Raw genomic sequence first — 24073 nt, forward strand, 5'->3', positions numbered from 1 at the left:
CGACTTGCGCATTCTTTCAACTTTCTGTTTAATAATTCCACGTCCTGCTTCTCCCCTGTTTTGCGAATGTTGCCCTGAGTCAGCGAGACCATGAGGATTGCAGGCCCCGAATACTCGTCACCAGGATGACAATTGTTTTTTTTTTTTTCTGTTTGAGCGGCGGCGGAGTGCAGCGAGGGATGTGCTCTGCGGTGCTCATCGGAGGAGAAGTCGCGGAGGTTTCATCAGATAAGACGTGTGTTGCTGTCATTTACTTATCTAGTAGCATAGATTGCATTGTCAGGTATTTCATCTTCCTCTCCGGGGAACAGGAAGTGGAGCGACGCCTGTTTCTTGCTAGTTTTACTTATTTTTAGATAACAATCAATATTTTTTTCTTTAATTATTTCTTGCTAGTTGAGCAATTGCCACATTATATGTGACCTGGGTTAAGGGGGTCCGCTTGCACAGGCCGATGCGTGCCCACAACAATCTCCAATTGCACAGTTGTCAATTTAGGAATTTGATAATGTCACATCATTGTGAGGATCACATTGATCGACAGCGCAAAAACGGGGCAACGTCAGTATTTTCGTTGGATCGATGGATAGGTTTACACGCTGCAGTGATCGGCAACCCTTTCCTACGAAGTGAATCAGTTACCAAATGTCACTGTATAAACTGCAAACATTAGTAAATGGTAGTGACCATGCTCATGTGCTAAACAACTTCGGGGTACTTGAAAAATATATCCATGTCCCTGCGGCTGTCAAAAAGCTGCGAGACATGCAGGTGCGGGTACACAACATATTATTCGAGCACGTTCACTCATCACTAGCTAGAGATGGTGGACTTACTATGAAAATCCATGTCAGAATGGCTGTAAAATAGAAAAATGAGCATTTTGTGCTTCTGTTAAACAGCTCGAGTGTATTACATTTCTGCTCACCCACCCACACTGACTTACTGCAGCTTGTACTGAGCAGAGTGAGAGCTTGGCACCAACAGGGAGGAGGAACTCTGAGGAGCTATCTTTTTAGCAGAAGTCGGTGGGTATTTGGCATCAGGGTAGGGGGGCGTGGAGGAGCTTACAGTTAGAATAAGTAAGTGGAGAATTCTCAGCAGCAGGGAGGAGGGATACTGATGAGCTTTCAGGTGACGATATCGGATATTTGACAGCATGAGAGAGAGGAGGGGACACTGAGAAGTGAGCAGAGATTCGACAGCAATGAACAGTTTCTATATCAAAGGAGTGGAGATTTGGCAGCAGCAGGGAGGAGGGACACTGAGGAAGTGAGCAGAGATTCGACAGCAATGAACAGTTTCTATATCAAAGGAGTGGAGATTTGGCAGCAGCAGGGAGGAGGGACACTGAGGAAGTGAGCAGAGATTCGACAGCAGTGAGCAGTTTCTATATGAAGTGAGTGGAGATTCGGCAGCAGCAGGGAGGAGGGACACTGAGAAGTGAGCAGAGATTTGACAGCAGTGAGCAGTTTCTATATGAAGTGAGTGGAGATTCGGCAGCAGCAGGGAGGAGGGACACTGAGGAGAAGTGAGCAGAGATTCGACAGCAGTGAGCAGTTTCTATATGAAGTGAGTGGAGATTCGGCAGCAGCAGGGAGGAGGGACACTGAGGAGAAGTGAGCAGAGATTCGACAGCAGTGAGCTGTTTCTATATGAAGTGAGTAGAGATTCGGCAGCAGCGGGGAGGAGGGACACTGAGGAGAAGTGAGCAGAGATTCGGCAGCAGTGAGCTGTTTCTATATGAAGTGAGCAGAGATTCGACAGCAGTGAGCTGTTTCTATATGAAGTGAGTGGAGATTCGGCAGCAGCAGGGAGGAGGGACACTGAGGAGAAGTGAGCAGAGATTTGACAGCAGTGAGCTGTTTCTATATGAAGTGAGCAGAGATTCGACAGCAGTGAGCTGTTTCTATATGAAGTGAGTGGAGATTCGGCAGCAGAAGGGAGGAGGGACACTGAGAAGTGAGCAGAGATTCGGCAGCAGTGAGCAGTTTCTATATGAAGTGAGTGGAGATTCGGCAGCAGCAGGGAGGAAGGACACTGAGAAGCGAGTAGAGATTCGGCAGCAGCGGGGAGGAGGGACACTGAGGAGAAGTGAGCAGAGATTCGGCAGCAGTGAGCTGTTTCTATATGAAGTGAGCAGAGATTCGGCAGCAGTGAGCTGTTTCTATATGAAGTGAGCAGAGATTCGACAGCAGTGAGCTGTTTCTATATGAAGTGAGTGGAGATTCGGCAGCAGAAGGGAGGAGGGACACTGAGAAGTGAGCAGAGATTCGGCAGCAGTGAGCAGTTTCTATATGAAGTGAGTGGAGATTCGGCATCAGCAGGGAGGAGGGACACTGAGAAGTGAGTAGAGATTCGGCAGCAGCGGGGAGGAGGGACACTGAGGAGAAGTGAGCAGAGATTTGGCAGCAGTGAGCTGTTTCTATATGAAGTGAGTGGAGATTCGGCAGCAGGGAGGAAGGACACTGAGAAGTGAGTAGAGATTCGGCAGCAGCGGGGAAGAGGGACACTGAGGAGAAGTGAGCAGAGATTCGGCAGCAGTGAGCAGTTTCTATATGAAGTGAGTGGAGATTCGGCAGCAGGGAGGGGGGACCCTGAGGAGCTGTATAATGCCGCTACATGGGTAGATCCTTTTTAAGAAAAAAAGCAACCCGAAGTGAAATTAGAGGGCCCTATGAGCAGATACTATAGTTTTTAATTCCTTGATTTTGAGTGTCCATGTTATCTCTGGGCACTGATTATTTAATGCGATTTACCCTCCTTTCCCGCTGTAGCTCCGGTAGTCAGGACATTTTCGTTTGTCCTATCTGTAGCCATTGTTTCCCTGCTGATAACCCGCCTGCTCCGTCCTCTTCAGGAACAATGCTATAAACCTTCATCAATAGTAACGGAGAATTTGGATCGAATATCACGTCAGCGTTTAGTGATAACCTGTAATACAGCCGGGCAGATGCCAGGAGAATCTATCCGTCCTGGATACGGTGCCAGCGGGACACTATGGTGGAAAAGAAGGAACGTCCATCGGCCATTTATAAATCTTATTTTGTTCCCAAATCACTACTATGTTAGATGTGTCCGTAATCAGATTATAAAGCACTAATAGTTATTTTCAGGGATGCCATGATCCCGTGATCTTCAGCTTAGAATTCACCGCACACTCTTAGGGTACCGTCACACATTGAAATTTTCATCGCTGCGACGGCACGATTCGTGACGTCGCAGCGTCGTATAATCATCGCTCCAGCGTCGTAGACTGCGGTCACACGTTGCAATCACGGCGCTGGAGCGATGCCGAAGTCCCCGGGTAACCAGGGTAAACATCGGGTAACTAAGCGCAGGGCCGCGCTTAGTAACCCGATGTTTACCCTGGTTACCAGCGTAAACGTAAAAAAACAAACAGTACATACTCACCCGTCGGTGTCCTTCAGGTCCCTTGCCGTCTGCTTCCTGCTCTGAGTGCAGCCGTACAGTGAGAGCAGAGCGCAGCACCGCTGTGATCTGCTCTCACTTTCCGGCCGGCACTCAGAGCAGGAAGCAGACGGCAAGGGACCTGAAGGACACCGACGGGTGAGTATGTACGGTTTGTTTTTTTACGTTTACGCTTGTAACCAGGGTAAACATCGGGTTACTAAGCGCGGCCCTGCGCTTAGTTACCCGATGTTTACCCTGGTTACAAGCGAAGACATCGCTGGATCGCTGTCACACACAACGATCCAGCGATGTCAGCGGGTGATCAAGCGACGAAAGAAAGTTCCAAACGATGTGCTACGACGTACGATTCTCAGCAGGGTGTCTGATCGCAGTAGCGTGTCAGACACAGCGATATCGTAACGATATCGCTAGAACGTCACGAATCGTACCGTCGTAGCGATGGAAATTTCAATGTGTGACGGTACCCTTAAGTAGCATAAAGTATAGTGAGAATTTATTGTGTACACAATCTGGGAGCGGAACAGAATATACAGCTTATGCGATCTTTTTACAATGTTTCGGCTCAACCAGAGCCTTTATCACGTGATCGCTTATTTCAGTATACACAGTATAAAGGTAGAGGAAGGTTCTAATGAAAATCCTATACTAAGGTGATGTAAATGTCCACCTGAAGCAGCCCAAAAAATTTTGGATCTGCAGTATCCTGGGTAGTAAGCGGCGCTCCCGCGCCCTGCTTGAACCTTCCTCTACCTAAATACTGTATATACTGAAATAAGGATTTCATTAGAACCTTCCTCTACCTTTATACTGTGTATACTGAAATAAGCGATCACGTGATAAAGGCTCTGGTTGAGCCGAAACATTGTAAAAAGATCGCATAAGCTGTATATTCTGTTCCGCTCCCAGATTGTGTACACAATAAATTCTCACTATACTTTATGCTACTTAGAGTGTGCGGTGAATTCTAAATCTTACCATAGTTGAGACCTTTGGTCCATTACACCAGCACCTCGCCAAGGGCTGAGTGCACACCATTGCATTTCCGATCATGTATGGTCGTGGGAGAACAGAAATGGGGATCTGACGTGCTGGAAGCCACCGGTGCGGGTGATGTTCTGAGGCAGCTGCGGTTGTTATGAAATCCCAGCTCTCTGCCTCCTGTCTGATTTGTGGTCAGGTCAGTGATGGCGTCTTATGACTTCAGACTTGTCAGCAGTAAGCCTGCCTGTTAACGCTGCTTTGGATTAGATTGATTTTCTTGCCATTCATTAAAAGTGGCTAATTAACGTCTATTAAATCAGAGACATTATGGGACTCGAGGTTCCTGCATGCTGGCTGAAGATGGAAAGTTGTGGTCAGAGCCGGCTTATAGGGAAACGACAACTAGTAATATTCTCTGTCCCTGGTACATGTGAAAATTGGAATTATCGATTCATCAGACATTCACAGGTCTCCTTTTACGGACAGCAGACTATTCTCTTCATCTGCACCTTGTACTATCACATAAGGTCTGGTCGACTTAACAGGTCATGTTATCCTTGCAATTGAAGTAAGGGAGACATCATGTTATAGCGGCTGCTGATAGATGTTTATAGAGAGGGGAAGCTGCTGGAGAGACAAAGACTCACAACTTTACTTCTCCTTTCTAGTAAGTGCTGGATTCACAGCTATACTGCTCAGTTTTGCTGCATAGTCATTCATGCTGCCGCTTACTGGTAAGTGTTTATCTTGCTCCAAAGCTGGGTTCACAGCCACACTGCTCAGTACTGCTATGTAATGTCCTCCATGCTACTGTTTTCTAGTAAGTGTATTCACAGTTACGCTGCTGAGTACAGCTGTATAGTTTTCTCCATGCTGCTGACTATAAACTTGCTATATAGAAATAGGAAAGCAGGAATCTCTCATGTCTGTGTGTGCTGTGTATGGGAGACATGATAGCAGCTCGTCTCCGTCCACTCGCTCAGAGACCACGGACAAGGCAGAGGAGGATAATGCAGGATCCAAGTCTTATAATGGCCCTACCTTGTGTATGAAGCCTCCTGCCAGGATGACCTCTGCACCGTGTGAATATCTTGTGCTCCAGTGAATGTGATGGATGTTTCCTGCTCATTGGATCGGTCTCCCGCATGTTCTCCAGTCTCTTCATGGTTCCAGCTGATGGACGAGCTGTGATAAGGACATGCTGATCCTCTTACGTTGCCTGTATAGCAAACTTCAGACCTGAAACTACGCAGCGCCAGGTGGCGGTGATTTTCGTCTCGCCTGTAGGATATTTTTCGGTGAATGTGAGGCTCTTCTGAGCCGGGTGATGGTCGCTCCGAGCTCATTCCTCTTTGCCTCTAAGGTCGGTTAGATGAAACCTCCTGTTCTCCAGGGGAAGAAGCGGACGGACGTCTCATTTCCAGTTCTTGCAATAAGGTGGAGAACCATCCATGCGCTGCTGCTGCGGGGTCCTGGGGTCTTCTGCAGGTTACCACGGGACATTGCTACAGCAAAATTTGCAGTTGTCTACTAGTGATAAAAAATAAGAAAAAATCTTCACCTTTTCAAACCTCTTATGCTCCTGCAAAATGCCCCAGTGTCCCGCCGGGATCTCCTAGCTTGATGTTCTAGGGGTGGGCATCAGATGGCCGGTGGGTCGTTCCTACCAATCTGCAGTACTGACATATTGCCCACTTTATCAGTCACCACCACCCGCACCTATCTCCTGAGCTGCGCTGCTTAACCATTTAAATGCCAGTTCACATCTGCGTCCTGTAATGCTTTCATGGGGTGGTGGGTTATTATGGCAGCTGCAGGTTTACGTTCCTTAATGGGACAAAAAATATGAAACAAAATATAAAATTTTGACTCCTCACCCTTTTCCCGCTCTTTCTCATAATAAGATATTCAGCATCGCCGGGTACATAAAAGTCTTATCTATCAAAATGTAAAATGAACAGCAAATGCCATAATGTGAAAAATCATTATTGTGAGCGGGATTTTATTTTTGGTCACCATACTTCCCTTAGAAATTGCAATAAAAAGTGATCAAAATCTTGTAGCCACCCAAGGAAAGGAATTAAAAAAAACAAAACTACAGCTCGCCATGCAAAAAAACCCCAAGCTGTGGAATTGCGCCATTGACGGAAAAATAAAATGTGCTTTAACTGCATCCATCAACTCTGACCAGCTCCCCCCCACAGCATGACACTGCCACCACCATGTGTGATGGTGGGGATGGTATTTGCGTTAGTTTTCTGACACACATAGCGTTCTGTATTTAGCCCAAGAAGTTCTCCTATGGTCTCACCTGAGCAGAACCCCTTCTTACATATGCTTACTGTGTCCCCTACATGGCTTTCTGCAAACAGGACTTCTTATTAGTGATGAGTGAATATACTCGTTACTCAAGATTTCTCGAGCATGCTCGGGTGACCTCCGAGTATTTTTTAGTGCTCGGAGTTTGTTTTTCTTGCCGCAGCTGAATGATTTACATCTGTTAGCCAGCATAAGTACATGTGGGGGTTGCCTGGTTGCTAGTGAATCCCCACATGTAATCAAGCAGGCTAATAGCTGTAAATCATTCAGCTGCGGCAAGAAAAACGAAATCTCCGAGCACTAAAAAATACTCGGAGGACACCTGAGCATGCTCGAGAAATCTTGAGTAACGAGTCTATTCACTCATCAATACCTCTTATGTTTTGCTTTAAAAAATGGCTTCTTCTTGTCACTCTTCTTAAAGACCAGATTTGTGGAGCATAGGACTAATGTGCTCTGGACAGACTCTCCCACCTGAGCTGCGGATCTCTGCAGCTCCTCATTGACCTTGGGCCTCTAGGCTGCTTCTTGTAAGTGCTCTCCTTGCTTGGGATGTCAGTTTAGGTGGACGGCCATGTCTTGGTAGCTTTGCATTTGTGCCACACTCCTTCCATTTGTGGATGCTGCATTGCTCAGTGCTGAGGTGAGATGTTCAGAGCTTGGGCTGTTTTTTTATAACCTAACCCTGCTTTCCTCTTCTCCACAACTTTATCCCTGACCTGTCTGGTGGGCTCCTTGGTTTTCATGATGCTGTTTGGTTTGCCTGAGAACATCAGGGATCATTGAGGCCTGCACAGAACAGCTGTATACTGAGCTGTTATACTGAGAAGAGATTACACCCAGGTGAACCCAGTGTACTAATTATATGACTTCTGGAGGCGTTGGTCGCTCAGGATTGTATTGTGGGGTATCAGACTACAGGGGGCTGAATACAAATGCACATCACCATTTTCAGATTTGTATTAGTAAAATATTTAGAAAACCCTTTTTATAATTTTTTTTACACTTCACAAATACTTGCTACTTAGCGTTAATATCGCCTATAATCCCAATAAAATGCATTTATGTCTGCGGGTGTAATCTGAAAAAATTTGGAAAAGTTCTCGGGGTGTGAATACTTTTTCAAAGCGCTGTATGTTAAATCTCATGACTGCATATGTATCCAGCGAGCGGTTGGATCGGTCTCTATTCTTCTGTGACTGCGGCTGCATACAATGTCCCCGTTGTACTGCTCCGCTATCGCTTGCTTCCTCGTGAATGCAAATCTCCGGCATCATTGTACAGTTAGCTTGTGAATACAAAGATCTTTATGGAAATTCGAGTTCAGGGTATGAAATGTGAGCAAATATTATAAAACAAACCTGCACTTCTGCAGGAATGAGCAAGTCATGGGTCACCTTAAAGTGAACTGTCCTTTATGACAAGGCTCCACGCTGTTTCCCATTACAGGCCCTTCTAAAATGCGCTGCTGCCAATTGTCACCACTAGGAGGCGACCTGTATACAGCAGTAACATGGATCTCATCTCCTGGATTAAAGCAACACTGCCCCCTTGTGGTGACAGCAAGTGGCTGGAATCTTGTGTTGGGGGCCCCCTTGTGGTGACAGCAGGCGGCTGGAATCTTGTGTTGGGGGCCCCCTAGTGGTGACAGCAGGCGGCTGGATTCTTGTGTTGGGGGCCCCCTAGTGGTGACAGCAGGCGGCTGGATTCTTGTGTTGGGGGCCCCCTAGTGGTGACAGCAGGCGGCTGGAATCTTGTGTTGGGGGCCCCCTTGTGGTGACAGCAAGTGGCTGGAATCTTGTGTTGGGGGCCCCCTTGTGGTGACAGCAGGCGGCTGGAATCTTGTGTTGGGGGCCCCCTTGTGGTGACAGCAGGCGGCTGGAATCTTGTGTTGGGGGCCCCCTAGTGGTTACAGCAGGCGGCTGGAATCTTGTGTTGGGGGCCCCCTAGTGGTTACAGCAGGCGGCTGGAATCTTGTGTTGGGGGCCCACTAGTGGTGACAGCAGGCGGCTGGAATCTTGTGTTGGGGGCCCCCTAGTGGTGACAGCAGGCGGCTGGAATCTTGTGTTGGGGGCCCACTAGTGGTGACAGCAGGCGGCTGGAATCTTGTGTTGGGGGCCCCCTAGTGGTTACAGCAGGCGGCTGGAATCTTGTGTTGGGGGCCCCCTAGTGGTTACAGCAGGCGGCTGGAATCTTGTGTTGGGGGCCCACTAGTGGTGACAGCAGGCGGCTGGAATCTTGTGTTGGGAGGGCCCCCTAGTGGTGAAGACAGGCTGAGTTTGAGAGTAGGCCAAGGATCGGCGACCTTCGCACTCCAGCTATTGTCAAATAACATCCCCTAGCATTCACTTATGTTGGGAGTGGTAGTTGCACAGCAGTGGAGGTTTCTGGCGCTCGCACTGAGCCTTTTTCCGACCTCCGCGCTTCCGATGTAGCCATACATTGCGCCTGGTGACCGACTTCGCTGGCTTTTCATGTTCCTCCAGACTTCCACCAGAGCCGCCATTAACATCCTTGTGTTGTTCTTCTGCAGATTTCCAGGAAGAGAAGAGGCGTCAGTCGGGTACGAGCGGCTGTCTCCCTCCTAGGTGAGTCCCAATCATCAGCGATTACTTACTGACCCTACGACCACCGCTCAGTTGTCCTCCGCTTATTTCTTCTATTCTTATAGAACTTTTTGTAATTTTGGATCAGATGGCTTTCCTTAGTTTAGGAGAAAAAATACTGCCTCAGTAATGGCGGCTGTGTGCGAGCACCACAAGGGGCCACTTTGTCATATACACCTGTGCCGGTCTATACCTTCCTCATATTGGGGCCTGTGGGGGACGGTGATGTAGGAGGGTCTCCTGGGATCATATACACCTGTGCCGGTCTGTACCTCCCTCATATTGGGGCTTGTGGGGGACGGTGATGTAGGAGGGTCTCTTGGGGTCATATACACCTGTGCCGGTCTATACCTTCCTCATATTGGGGCCTGTGGGGGACGGTGATGTAGGAGGGTCTCCTGGGATCATATACACCTGTGCCGGTCTGTACCTCCCTCATATTGGGGCTTGTGGGGGACGGTGATGTAGGAGGGTCTCTTGGGGTCATATACACCTGTGCCGGTCTGTACCTCCCTCATATTGGGGCTTGTGGGGGACGGTGATGTAGGAGGGTCTCTTGGGGTCATATACACCTGTGCCGGTCTGTACCTTCCTCATATTGGGGCTTGTGGGGGACGGTGATGTAGGAGGGTCTCCTGGATCATATACACCTGTGCCGGTCTGTACCACCCTCATATTGGGGCTTGTGGGGGACGGTGATGTAGGAGGGTCTCCTGGGATCATATACACCTGTGCCGGTCTGTACCTTCCTCATATTGGGGCCTGTGGGGGACGGTGATGTAGGAGGGTCTCCTGGGATCATATACACCTGTGCCGGTCTGTACCTCCCTCATATTGGGGCTTGTGGGGGACGGTGATGTAGGAGGGTCTCTTGGGGTCATATACACCTGTGCCGGTCTGTACCTCCCTCATATTGGGGCTTGTGGGGGACGGTGATGTAGGAGGGTCTCTTGGGGTCATATACACCTGTGCCGGTCTGTACCTTCCTCATATTGGGGCTTGTGGGGGACGGTGATGTAGGAGGGTCTCCTGGATCATATACACCTGTGCCGGTCTGTACCACCCTCATATTGGGGCTTGTGGGGGACGGTGATGTAGGAGGGTCTCCTGGGATCATATACACCTGTGCCGGTCTGTACCTTCCTCATATTGGGGCCTGTGGGGGACGGTGATGTAGGAGGGTCTCCTGGGATCATATACACCTGTGCCGGTCTGTACCTTCCTCATATTGGGGCTTGTGGGGGACGGTGATGTAGGAGGGTCTCTTGGGGTCATATTCACCTGTGCCGGTCTGTACCTTCCTCATATTGGGGCTTGTGGGGGAAGGTGATGTAGGAGGGTCTCCTGGGGTCATATACACCTGTGCCGGTCTATACCTCCCTCATATTGGGGCTTGTGGGGGGCGGTGATGTAGGAGGGTCTCCTGGATCATATACACCTGTGCCGGTCTGTACCTCCCTGATATTGGGGCTTGTGGGGGGCGGTGATGTAGGAGGGTCTCCTGGGATCATACATACCTGTGCCGGTCTGTACCTTCCTCATATTGGGGCTTGTGGGGGACGGTGATGTAGGAGGGTCTCCTGGATCATATACACCTGTGCCGGTCTGTACCTTCCTCATATTGGGGCTTGTGGGGGGCGGTGATGTAGGAGGGTCTCCTGGGATCATATATACCTGTGCGGTCTGTACCTCCCTCATATTGGGGCTTGTGGGGGGCGGTGATGTAGGAGGGTCTCCTGGGATCATGTACACCTGTGCCGGTCTGTACCTCCCTCATATTGGGGCTTGGGGGGGGCGGTGATGTAGGAGGGTCTCCTGGGATCATATACACCTGTGCCGGTCTGTACCTCCCTGATATTGGGGCTTGTGGGGGACGGTGATGTAGGAGGGTCTCCTGGATCATATACACCTGTGCCGGTCTGTACCTCCCTGATATTGGGGCTTGTGGGGGACGGTGATGTAGGAGGGTCTCCTGGGATCATATACACCTGTGCCGGTCTGTACCTCCCTGATATTGGGGCTTGTGGGGGACGGTGATGTAGGAGGGTCTCCTGGGATCATATACACCTGTGCCGGTCTGTACCTCCCTGATATTGGGGCTTGTGGGGGACGGTGATGTAGGAGGGTCTCTTGGGATCATACAACTATTGTAGGATAGACAAACGTCTTGAACAGACCCCGCCATCCTCCCCAGAGCCTCCTTGGGACTTGATAATAGGACGATGCTTGGATTTGCAGTCTGTGAGGCTTTGTGCTATTGCCGCCCCGAGACCTGATGACCTGGATACTGGGCAGCATGGCCTCTTATCTAGGCAGACTTTCCATCCATGAGTGGGAGGAAGTGGAGTAACGGTAATAGCAGCAGATTCCTTCTTCATCCGTGCAGTCATGCGTCACCTGGACCACTAGAGGGCAGTGCAGGCTGATGTGTCCCTCACTGTAGGGCTCGCTCACACTGTAGTCATTGCATTAGGTGGGCTCCCATCCTATGTGATTCCAGCGGGGGGATATGGCTCTATGAGATAGTGATGTATTCCAGCATGTGCAGTGTTTGTCGCTTGCGTTTCATCCTCTGCAGTTACATTATTCCTCTCCTCATCAGCAGGTGTGGGGGTCATTCTGCTGCTTTATTTAGCTGGGGATATTGGAGCCCTGAAAATGTCCAGTGTCCTATGGTTCCCCTGGACTCTGGATCCATCAGCGTGTAGAACAAATGAGGCCATAAATCCCTAAATCACACCCTGCATGAGGAGATCGTCTGACCTTCCTTGTGTAGTAGTTTTCACCCTCGGACATATGGCCGGTCTGCACTGATGGACGGTCCAGACTGGATGCTTCTTTATTGCAGCCACATAACATTGGACACGCTGCCACCCGGTGGATGTTCCTGTTATGACCATTGTAGAAGGATCCGTGGGGTGAGAAGCGTCTGCCGCAGATTCTCCCTCGACCCGAAAAGTGCATCATTGATGAATGAATTGAGAAGCAGTCGGGTGCTTGTCCTCCTTTGGGAACAATTTTTTTTTCTTAAATTCTTATATTTTGGGGTAAAAATCATTTTTACAATTGGGTTTCATTAAACATTTTTCATCGTTTTCTTTCTCCTCTGTGTTGCTCGGTGTATTGCTGGCTGCAGAGCGAGTAATGTGAGAATCAGTCAGTGAGCTCGCTATGACAGTCTCACAGGGAATTTCTAACTTTTTTTTCAGAGCTCCTCTCGGCTGCCTTATAACCACAGAGCAAAATATTTAACTAAACAGATTTGAAGCTAAAATAATTTTGCCAAATTGATGTTTTAAATAAAATATATATATATATATATATATATATATATATATATATATATATATATATATAATCTCCCAAATTAAACAATCCCTTTTATGCCATGGCTTTATACTCTTGTCATCATGGCTGACCGGGATGGGTTTCGGGGGCTTTGTTAGGCACCCAGTTGCCATGACAACCCATTGGCGCACTCACGCTGCGGATTTAGGTGACCCTGTGCCCTATTAACCATCCAGATGCTGCAGTTGATATTGACTCCAGATCTAAAGGGTTAAACTGGATTCTCTCCAGTCCCGGCGGTCCCAGCTCTGTCCGAGCTGTGGATCCCGGCACACATTGCCTCTGCTCACTGACGTGTCATTACCTCTGGGTGCAGGACGACATCGCGGCACCGCACAATCCCGACTTGTATGAAGCTGTAATACGGCGTCTGTAAACCTCTGCGGGGCCCCAATATCTCTTCATGATCCCGTGGATTCACATGGATTTTCCCTTTTATATCTGCATTAACCCAACGTAAAACAGATGATTCCCTGCTCTACTGTGCGGCAGAGCGTCTGTCCCTGCAGGGACTTATGTGCCTCCGTGCAGGAGGACGGGACACAGGAGGGAAAGTCATGGGATTCAGCAGAGTGCCGCCCCTACAAGTGGTGTAACGGACCCCATGAGGCTAGGGCGGCACGGATCGCTGCGGTTACATGGCGGTGTGATCCTGGAGGTTGCACCGCACCGTGCAAGTCACGATTCAGAAGTGGATTTTTTTGTGATTTCCTTGTTGTGACCGTGACGCCCGGGGGTCCATCCACCTGTATTACTCTACGATTTAGCTGCAGCGGGATTTATCTCAGGAATAGTTACCTTAAAGCCGCAGCCTAAGCCTTCTGTTTGTGATGTAATGCTGGCACTTGTAGTTTCTCAATGGCAGAAGTATATATGGCGTCCATACCAAGGATATATACAGTAACATCTCGGTTCATGCAGTTGTTTTTCCTTTTTGCAATGTGCACATTGTCGATTCAGACTGAAGGTGGCGGCTTTGCTTTATGCCCCCTTTGGCATTTTCTCGGCAGCTTCTTCAGGTTGTCACCTGGAATGGCTTCCAATGAACAAGCCGCCTTCATCCAGACGTCATTTGTAGAATCACCGGCCTTCAGAGAGTATTTGCGGCCAGCAGGTGGGTTTTGCAGCGGCAGTGTTACTGCACAGCTCCAAGCAGTGCTGAGCCTATTCTACATCTGTCCTAAGCCAGAATATGGCAAGAAGCAGGCAACTAAGTAAAGAACAACCACAGTCCATTATTACTGTAAGACATGAAGGTCAGTCATTCTGGAAAGTTACTAGAACCTTGAAGGTCTATCCTCAAGTGCAGTCGTCAAAACCATCAATTGCTGTGATTAAACTGGCTCTTATGAGGAGTGTCCCAACAAAGGAAGACGAAGAATGGCCTCTGCTGCAGAGGATAAGTTCATCAGATTTACCGGCCCCAGGAACCACAAGCTGTCAGCACCTCAGATAACGTCCCTCATAAATGATGCACAGACATTAGGTAGTAGACACATCTGTGCATCAGCTGTCTAGTGGAGACTGTGAGAAGCGGCCTATGATCGAATTGTCACAAAGAAGAGATGTCTGGACACAAGGACTGGACAGTAGATCAGTGGAAATCTGAACTCTGGTCTCATGAGTAAAAATGATGATTATTGGTACCAACCTCCATGTCTGTGTGAGATGCTGAAAAGGTGATGAGATTTTTCTCCATGTGTGATGCCCACCATGAGGCATGGAGGGAAGGTGTGATGGTCGGGGGCTCGGCTGGTGTTACTGTGGCCGATTTATTCCAGATTCTGGGCACATTACCCATCGTGGCCACTTCAGTGTTCTGCATTGACCGTCGATACCTCTGGGCTGCACTTAGTGCGGCCTTCTTCTGTGATGCATCAGGTCAATGACCCAGAAGCTCCAGGTCGGGGTGATGTGACCAAGAAGCAGGATGGGGGTTTGTGTCACTCGTGTTTCTTTGCACCTTGTTTCTTTACTTTCCTTCCTTCCTGGTTTTGTGGCCTTCAGTCTGAATTATACCATTGCGTGATTACGGCGACCGATTCTGTGCATGTGCCGATCACAGCTGCTCTATGAACCTTGCTGTTTTCCCACATTTGCAGGTAATTGCCGGCCTCCAGGTAAGCCTCGTCTAGACCTTACCTCAGCGGCAGCGATCAGGGGTGATGATGGGTCTGTGTTCACTGCGGTTACTGCAAGTGATGGAGGTTTCCTTTGTTGTTCCAGCTCTGTGGCTCCCCCTGCAGGAGGCTTATATCATGTCACCATTGTGTTTACTCCATGAAGGCTGCATTCTATATTCTGTCCACTAGGTGGAGACCTTGTCCCGTTCTTTGCTTTTGTGGTTCCGAAAGTTTTCAATAACTTATTGTCATGGCGTCTCCTGAACTATGAAATCCGGTAATTGGTCACATGACCTGCCGCCACTTTTTGAGTTTTGCAAGTTTAGCTGGAAATAATTAATGATCTGTTATCTGTTCAGGTTTCTTTTATCCAGATATATAAATCTGTCTTGAACTGTTCCTTAGAAATTCTTTAGAAAATGCTGAATTCTAGTAATTCTTGTGTCTGCAGGCTGAATTCTGATAATTGGTTCAGTTCCCAGAGTCAACAGAGATCTTATTGTTAAGAATTGAAAGACAACGGAAAATTGCCCCTAATATGTCCCCATGTCTGACCCCAAGTTATAGCGTCCGGGGCAATGGTCACAGCGGCCTACTGCCCCACTGCAGGTCCTCGCCTATAAATTAGGGGAAGCGCTGGGCTGTGACCACCGTGGCGGGATGGAACACGCTCACCAACTGGTCTTGCGTTTGTTTTAACAGACGTGTGAAATTCTACAAGATCTCTATTAGTTTTTCCTCTCCATCTCAGATGTTTTACACGTTTGCAACTTGCAAGACTTTGTGCTTTCTCAGGTTATCGCCTGTGGGATGTTCCGAGACGCCGCGGACTTCGCTGACCTTTCAAGGGGTCATTCCCTTCTTTAGAGATGGATTTTGTTGGATAAAGCTGGTAAATAAAAGCAGTTTTACTGCTTGTTAAAGGTTTCATCTTTTTGAGATAGTAATATTTTTTATTTACAGCTCGTTGCCATGGAGACCGACCACTGCTGCTAGCCAGCAGAACATGCGCTGTGCTTGCAAGCTTTATCTCCATTAATCTTGTAAGCACCGATTTGCAGTTGGCAGGATTTCTGTAGCGCGCTATTACCTACCAATCGTTAAGGTGCTTACAAGCTACGCAGCAGTGGTCGGTCTCCTGGGCAACATGCTGTAAACAAGTGTTAGTAAAATGTGCATCTGTTCTTCAGATATTAAAAATGTTGGTATTTACCTGCCCTACCCGACAATGTGTTTATGAAGATTGGAATAACCCTCTAAGGAGGCGTCTAAGACAAGGATAAGTTTTTGGACCTGTCAGATTTTCTTTTTGTTTTAGCTTCTCGCCACTGAAGATTGTATAGCTTGCTGTCAGTGAATGGAGGCATGCAACTGTAGCAAACATCCAGCTGTTTGATGTATCGGGTGTTCAGCCTTAGTATTGGCGGGTTGCAGGGGATATGCCAGGGTTTTGATCGGAGGGGGCCTGCCGTAAATCCTGAGAATATTGGGGCTGCAGTGCTACCTTCTGGGAACTGCAGCTGCCCCCTCTCCCGCACAGTGGGGGGTGGTCTGGGCACCACTATGTTGGGAGCGATGCAGCCACGTCAGTGCTGTGACCCCCGTTACGATGGGTGTGGGGACGGTGACCAATCCTGTACATAAAGTCGCCATATACCATCACTTTATGAAATGGGAATGCCAAGGATTAGTCAAGTCCTGGTGCTTGGAAGACGGGAGGACACAAAAAGACCATAAGTGTGACCACTGACTGTGTCCTTAAGGGGCTACAGACTGATCCCCCTGAAGCTGAGGGTTTGCTGCACTTGTGTGTAGTTGGGGCTATCCTCTGCACTTCAGACATTTACCTGCACTGACACATTGTTGCAAATTACGAGGACGGGAGAGAGATGTGATGCTGGTGTGTATCTGCCTAGAGTTCCTACGGGTGACACAGATGAACAGCGATCTCGGGGTGATTATCGGCGGTGTGTGTGTGTGTCACGGTGGGGGTGGCGGAGTGTGTGTGTGGCGCAGTGTGAGTATGAGTGGTGGTGTGTCGCGGTGGGTTGTGGCGGTGTGTGTGGTGCAGTATGAGTGGGGGTGTGTGTAGCGGTGTGAGTATGAGTCGTGGTGTGAGTGAGTACGAGTTGTGTGTGTATCGGTGGTGGTGTGTGTGTATGTGAGGCGGTGTGTGTGTGTGGCACACTGAGTGGTGTGTGGGGCGGTGCGTGTGGAGCAGTGTGAGTCTGAGTGGTGGTGTGTGTGGCAGTGTGTCTGTGGCGCAATATGAGTGGTGGTGTGTGTCACTGTGTGGGGGGGGCGGTTTGTGTGTGTGGCGGTGTGTGTAGCGCAGTGTGAGTGGTGGTGTCACTATGTGTGTGGGGGGGTGTGTGTAGTGCAGTGTGTGTGTGTGGGCGCAGTATGAGTGGTGGTGTGTATGTGGCGCAGTGTGTGGTGAAGTATGAGTGGTGGGGGGGCGGTGTGTGTGTGTGTGTGTGTGTGTGTGTGTGTGTGTGTGTGTGGCTGAGGTGCGTTTGCTGCTCGGGTAACGCGACACCGGCATGATGCAATGTAGGTCACGGTGAGGAAAGCTTCCCACCTGTGTCGTCAGCCGGCTCCTCGCACCGGAGTTGTCGGACTTTGCTCGGTGCATGTGATGTCCTGGGCCGGAGCGGCATGTGATGTCCTGGGCCGGAGCGGCATGTGATGTCCTGGGCCGGAGCGGAGAGTCCTACTCCAGCTCTCCCCTGGGGCACATGCTGTTATCCTCGTCATTGTGGCAGGAGGCCGGGGAGCTGACCGTCCTCCGCTCAGTGAGTGCAGTCACTTCTATGAGAAGTTGCTGTGTGTGTTATACAGAGGGCTGGCGGTGGTAGTGCCGCAGGTCTCCAGGATCCCCCCTTACTGAGGCTCCTCTTCGTGTGTATATATGGGGGCAGCGCCCTATAATCACTATGTCCGCTGCTCACACAGATTGTGAGCCCGCACTTGTTACGCTCTGATAGATGGGGGTCCCTGTCCCCCGACATCTTACGTGGCCACATAGTAGCGGAGCGCTGACCGTGGAGCTTTTCATTGATGATTGTGGAAGCAGCCGGACATCCTTGCCCCTGACTCCTCAGTGATAATGCCGTGCCTGTGGTCGGCCCGGAGTACCCCTTTAAGCTTTATAATGGGGCTGGAGCACCTGGGCTCCTGGTCATTAGCTGGTCCTGATTTTGGCCATCCAGCTACTGTGAGGGAATGTCCTAAATCTCCTCCGACAACCAAGGATCAGGAATGGTAAACTTGACGCCGCTGTGCGACAGCCTGCAGGTCTCAGTACTTGGGCCGATAATGGTCGATGTCTTCTCCGCGCTCGTTCCCGGTCATTGGTCTTTGCAGACGTGACAGCGAACAACAAGCAACAAAATGCTCATTACAGGCCGACTCCAACTATTACGTCGTGTTCAGACCCTCATTTGTGTGACGCAGAACGTCATGACGACCAGATGTGGGGGTGAACGAGAACCTATAATGGATTATCCCCAATAGTCCTGGGGTCCTCCCCAACATCCCATGTACAGAGCGGAGGAGATCAGACCAGAGCGGCCGCCATTACAGGTGAGCACCTCCCGTGGGCTTTCACATTGGCGTCTGCCCCTCTGCCATGTCGCACCCTTCCTGATCCATCCTTACATCGTGCCGGTGGCCTCCTGGCTGCGCGCTGCCAGCTCTGCTAATTACCAGTTATGGAAATTGAGGTTTACAGATCAAATGTTCCAGATTCTTTTGTTACCAGTCACTGCACGTGCCGCGGATCATCCAGCCTCATCACATGCCGTGCCAGACACCATCTGCTGCAGAACTACAACTCCCAGAATGTACCACAGATCATCCAGCCTCATCACATGCCGTGCCAGACACCGTCTGCTGCAGAACTACAACTCCCAGCATGTGCCGCGGATCATCCAGCCTCATCACATGCCATGCCAGACACCATCTGCTGCAGAACTACAACTCCCAGAATGTACCACAGATCATCCAGCCTCATCACATGCCATGCCAGACACCATCTGCTGCAGAACTACAACTCCCAGCATGTGCCACAGATCATCCAGCCTCATCACATGCCATGCCAGACACCGTCTGCTGCAGAACTACAACTCCCAGCATGTGCCACAGATCATCCAGCCTCATCACATGCCATGCCAGACACCGTCTGCTGCAGAACTACAACTCCCAGCATGTGCCACAGATCATCCAGCCTCATCACATGCCATGCCAGACACCATCTGCTGCAGAACTACAACTCCCAGCATGTGCCGCAGATCATCCAGCCTCATCACATGCCATGCCAGACAGTCTGCTGCAGAACTACAACTCCCAGCATGTGCCGTGGATCATCCAGCCTCATCACATGCCGTGCCAGACACCGTCTGCTGCAGAACTACAACTCCCAGCATGTGCCGCAGATCATCCAGCCTCATCACATGCCATGCCAGTCTGCTGCAGAACTACAACTCCCAGCATGTGCCGTGGATCATCCAGCCTCATCACATGCCATGCCAGACACCATCTGCTGCAGAACTACAACTCCCAGCATGTGCCACAGATCATCCAGCCTCATCACATCACATGCCATGCCAGACACCGTCTGCTGCAGAACTACAACTCCCAGCATGTGCCGCGGATCATCCAACCTCATCACATGCAGGTGCCAGACACCGTCTGCTGCAGAACTACAACTCCCAGCATGTGCCGCAGATCATCCAGCCTCATCGCATGCCATGCCAGACACCGTCTGCTGCAGAACTACAACTCCCAGCATGTGCCGCGGATCATCCAACCTCATCACATGCAGGTGCCAGACACCGTCTGCTGCAGAACTACAACTCCCAGCATGTGCCACAGATCATCCAGCCTCATCACATGCCATGCCAGACACCGTCTGCTGCAGAACTACAACTCCCAGCATGTGCCGCGGATCATCCAACCTCATCACATGCAGGTGCCAGACACCGTCTGCTGCAGAACTACAACTCCCAGCATGTGCCGCGGATCATCCAACCTCATCACATGCCGTGCCAGACACCGTCTGCTGCAGAACTACAACTCCCAGCATGTACCACAGATCATCCAGCCTCATCACATGCCATGCCAGACACCATCTGCTGCAGAACTACAACTCCCAGCATGTGCCACAGATCATCCAGCCTCATCACATGCCATGCCAGACACCGTCTGCTGCAGAACTACAACTCCCAGCATGTGCCGCGGATCATCCAACCTCATCACATGCAGGTGCCAGACACCGTCTGCTGCAGAACTACAACTCCCAGCATGTGCCGCGGATCATCCAACCTCATCACATGCAGGTGCCAGACACCGTCTGCTGCAGAACTACAACTCCCAGCATGTGCCACAGATCATCCAGCCTCATCACATGCCATGCCAGACACCGTCTGCTGCAGAACTACAACTCCCAGCATGTGCCGCAGATCATCCAGCCTCATCACATGCCGTGCCAGACACCGTCTGCAGCAGAACTACAACTCCCAGCATGTACCACAGATCATCCAGCCTCATCACATGCCATGCTAGACACCGTCTGCTGCAGAACTACAACTCCCAGCATGTGCCGCAGATCATCCAGCCTCATCACATGCCATGCCAGTCTGCTGCAGAACTACAACTCCCAGCATGTGCCGCGGATCATCCAGCCTCATCACATGCCATGCCAGACACCATCTGCTGCAGAACTACAACTCCCAGGGCAGGAGATTCTTCTCCAGTTTCTTTATCTAAGATAGCGCCCCAGTGGCCCACAGGTTGTGTGTGGTATTACAGCTAGGCCCTGTTCACTACACTACCAGGTGTGGTGCTGTTTCTGCTAGTAAGCGGCCATCTTTTTCTCATCCCGCCCGGGCCTTACTCACTATGGCTGCAGGCAGGACGCGCACTGCTGGATTCTCCCATTAGGGGACCCCTGGCCGTAGTATTAGGGTGGGCTGTGATCTCACACCAGTGTATAACAACCGCATAAATAGCAATTCCAGTGATGGCCGGAGGAGTTGTCATATATGCAGGCGGCCCGGGCCGGTGTGCGTCTGGCTGTCGGCACATTGATAGGTGGCAGCGTGTTCATGGGTTAATCTTGTGTGCGGGCGGCAGGGTGTGCCCACTCCTGGGTGCAGGGTAAACAGCGCTGCCTATCAAATGCCACAAACAAAGCTGTGTAATAATGTCCTGTAACCGGATCCTCTCCTGGTGACGCTGAGGCCGCAGTTCCTGCTCTCTCCTTATAGGGGCGCCTTTACCTTGTGAGCCCCTCTGGGACTGAGGAGTGTGATCTGTGTACAGCGCTGCGGAGTATGGTGGTGCTATACCCGGAGGGTTGTGTGTGGCCCCATCCGGCAGCCATATTGCTGATGTTACCCAGCTCTCCACATATCTGATATAGCTAATAATGACCGTGAGATCGCCCGGGGCCACGTGTGCTTCTTCCTGCTGCAGCTCGTGTACGGTCCTCAGCGGTGACGTGTGCCGGGCATTGTGCTGTCACTGTGCATCACGAGGCCGAAGTCCGGGGAAATTACCAGGAAGCCTGAGCTCACATCATGGATCTGCTGCTGCAATAGCCAGAAATCATCACCTGAAATACGCTGCAACTTCTGCACAACCTGCCCCCGTGGCCGCACATGTAGGTAATATGTGTACAGGTGGCACATGGAGACCCCCGCCTCTGTGTAGCATACCTCCGTAACATGGTGATCGATGGAGCATATGATGGTATTGTCACAATAGTAGAGGACGCCGAGCACCCCCGGCGATCCACGGAGCCAACAACGTCAGCTGGACAAAATTACCGCCGGCATAAACCTTTTTCCTTGAGGTGCACAGCAGAGCAAAGTGCATAATCCAAGTGAAAAGCAAGAGGTGGCACTCACCGGAAAAAAATCCAAACTTTATTAGTCCAAAAACTGCTTAAAACATCTCAGGCAGGTGGGGGATGGGGAGTGCAAAGACGACGACCGTTTCGCGCGCTGTTGCGCTTCTACGGGTCTTGATATGATGGCATTGTGCAATATGCACCTACAGTATAAACGTCCGTGGGGGACATATTACACATGCGCAGTACAGCCATGGGCAAGGAGCCTGATGGTGGCCAAACACCTCGGCTGTAGGTGTCCAGTACTTGTTTGGCTGATGGCTGTTCTTCCTCTGACACTTCCAGGCATTTTGAATTCTTAACTCCCACCTTCCCGTCTCCTCTTCTTTACTGCCACCTGCTACGCACCTACTCTTTTTCTTATGCCAACCTGCTGGGCTACCCGTCTCCCTCACCTCCTGCCTGCCGGGCTCCCCGTCTCCCTCTCCTCCTGCCTGCCAGGCTCCCCGTCTCCCTCTCCTCCTGCCTGCCGGGCTCCCCGTCTCCCTCTCCTCCTGCCTGCCGGGCTCCCCGTCTCCCTCACCTCCTGCCTGCCGGGCTACCAGTCTCCCTCACCTCCTGCCTGCCGGGCTACCCGTCTCCCTCTCCTCCTGCCTGCCGGGCTACCCGTCTCCCTCTCCTCCTGCCTGCCGGGCTCCCCGTCTTCCTCTCCTCCTGCCTGCCGGGCTCCCCGTCTCCCTCGCCTCCTGCCTGCCGGGCTCCCCGTCTCCCTCGCCTCCTGCCTGCCGGGCTACCCGTCTCCCTCTCCTCCTGCCTGCCGGGCTACCCGTCTCCCTCTCCTCCTGCCTGCCGGGCTACCCGTCTCCCTCTCCTCCTGCCTGCCGGGCTCCCCGTCTTCCTCTCCTCCTGCCTGCCGGGCTCCCCGTCTCCCTCGCCTCCTGCCTGCCGGGCTCCCCGTCTCCCTCGCCTCCTGCCTGCCGGGCTACCCGTCTCCCTCTCCTCCTGCCTGCCGGGCTCCCCGTCTCCCTCTCCTCCTGCCTGCCGGGCTCCCCGTCTCCCTCTCCTCCTGCCTGCCGGGCTACCCGTCTCCATGTGTTGTGCACGGAGCCCTCGCCAGCAGTCGTCAGATGCGGCAGTATCGCCGTCAGCTCTGCGTGTTGCTGCTGTGCTCTCGCCTCCAGCGCTCTGTGTATATGTAGGATAAACACATCGTCCGCTCTGACGTCCCCGGATCTGTCCCTCCGCTCCCCCAGAAGAACGCCCTGCAATGAAGAAATCCTATGTGGCTTTTCACATGGCCCCAACTCAAGAACTGTGGGAAAGCGACTCTGCCAGGGAAATGTAAGACCCTGAGAGTGTGCGGAGACTGCAGTCTGGGATGTGTGTGCGGCCGACCTCCCGCTGACGCAGTCACGCTCCGTATGAGGCGAGCGCTCTACCGCCTGGAGCACCGGGTCAGATACGAGGTCCGTGACTAATACAGCCGTCCTCCTCTGGAGGCGATTGCTGATATACGGGACCTAATATCTCATTGCATTTTTAGTTTTTCCGCATTTTTGGTGTTTTCTACCCCCATCCATGTGCAGCTGAATGAAACACACAACCGATGTTTGACAACCGATGTTCAAAAGCAAATCCTGCGGGGGGCGCCGGGGAAAGAACATTAGGCTTTGGTGTATGGATGGTGCCTAAGTGCATCACCCTGGAAAAGGGGATAAACCCCTCTCTCTTTTTGGATTGGGGGGCTGAGCAGTGCTTGTGGAGTCGGTCGGGGGCGGTGCATGTGGAGTCGGTCGGGGGCGGTGCTTGTGGAGTCGGTCGGGGGCGGTGCTTGTGGAGTCGGTCGGGGGCGGTGCTTGTGGAGTCGGTCGGGGGCGGTGCTTGTGGAGTCGGTCGGGGGCGGTGCTTGTGGAGTCGGTCGGGGGCGGTGCTTGTGGAGTCGGTCGGGGGCGGTGCTTGTGGAGTCGGTCGGGGGCGGTGCTTGCTGCTGGGTGGGAGGGGTGGCGTCCTGTCCCTTTATATTGGGTGGGCCGCTCCAGACCAGGGCTATAACCTGACATCTGCTTGTATAGCTGCAGTGGCCCCTCACAGGTGATGCTCTCTGGGGATTCTGTGCCTGTGCCCCTGCTGACCTCTCCTGTCCCATTAACCCCTTCATTGCTGGTCTCCCCCGTAGACCCCCAGTGTGGCCCACAAGACCCCTCTTCTGCTTCCAGCTGCAGATTTGTAGGGGCGTTTGCTGCCTGTTTTATGTCCAGCCTTGCACTAATCTTTCAGGGGTCTGTCATCACTGGTTTTGTGACATAGTCCTCATCGGGGGTGCACACCCCGCAGTCCAGGGTCTCCTGGTCTGTCAGTGGCCCTTGTTGTGCCCCCCTGCGCTGTGGAGCTCCGCGGTGTCAGCTGTT

At 51.4% G+C, this 24073-nt stretch overlaps 1 protein-coding gene across 3 annotated transcripts in view; it reads left to right on the forward strand.

The window, feature by feature from the left end:
- GNG12 (G protein subunit gamma 12) overlaps positions 1-24073 on the forward strand; it is a 62044-nt gene that overhangs the window by 17172 nt on the left and 20799 nt on the right. For 2 of the 3 annotated variants that reach the window (XM_077276806.1, XM_077276805.1), the window contains exon 2: positions 9269-9323. The exons of the other annotated variant lie outside the window; for it this stretch is intronic. The gene's annotated coding sequence lies outside the window, so the exon portion shown is untranslated. The remainder of the gene's footprint in view (positions 1-9268; positions 9324-24073) is intronic. 3 annotated transcript variants of the gene reach the window in all.

This window comes from Ranitomeya variabilis, chromosome 8 (assembly GCF_051348905.1).
Source record: "Ranitomeya variabilis isolate aRanVar5 chromosome 8, aRanVar5.hap1, whole genome shotgun sequence".
NCBI classification, from domain to species: Eukaryota; Metazoa; Chordata; class Amphibia; order Anura; family Dendrobatidae; genus Ranitomeya; species Ranitomeya variabilis.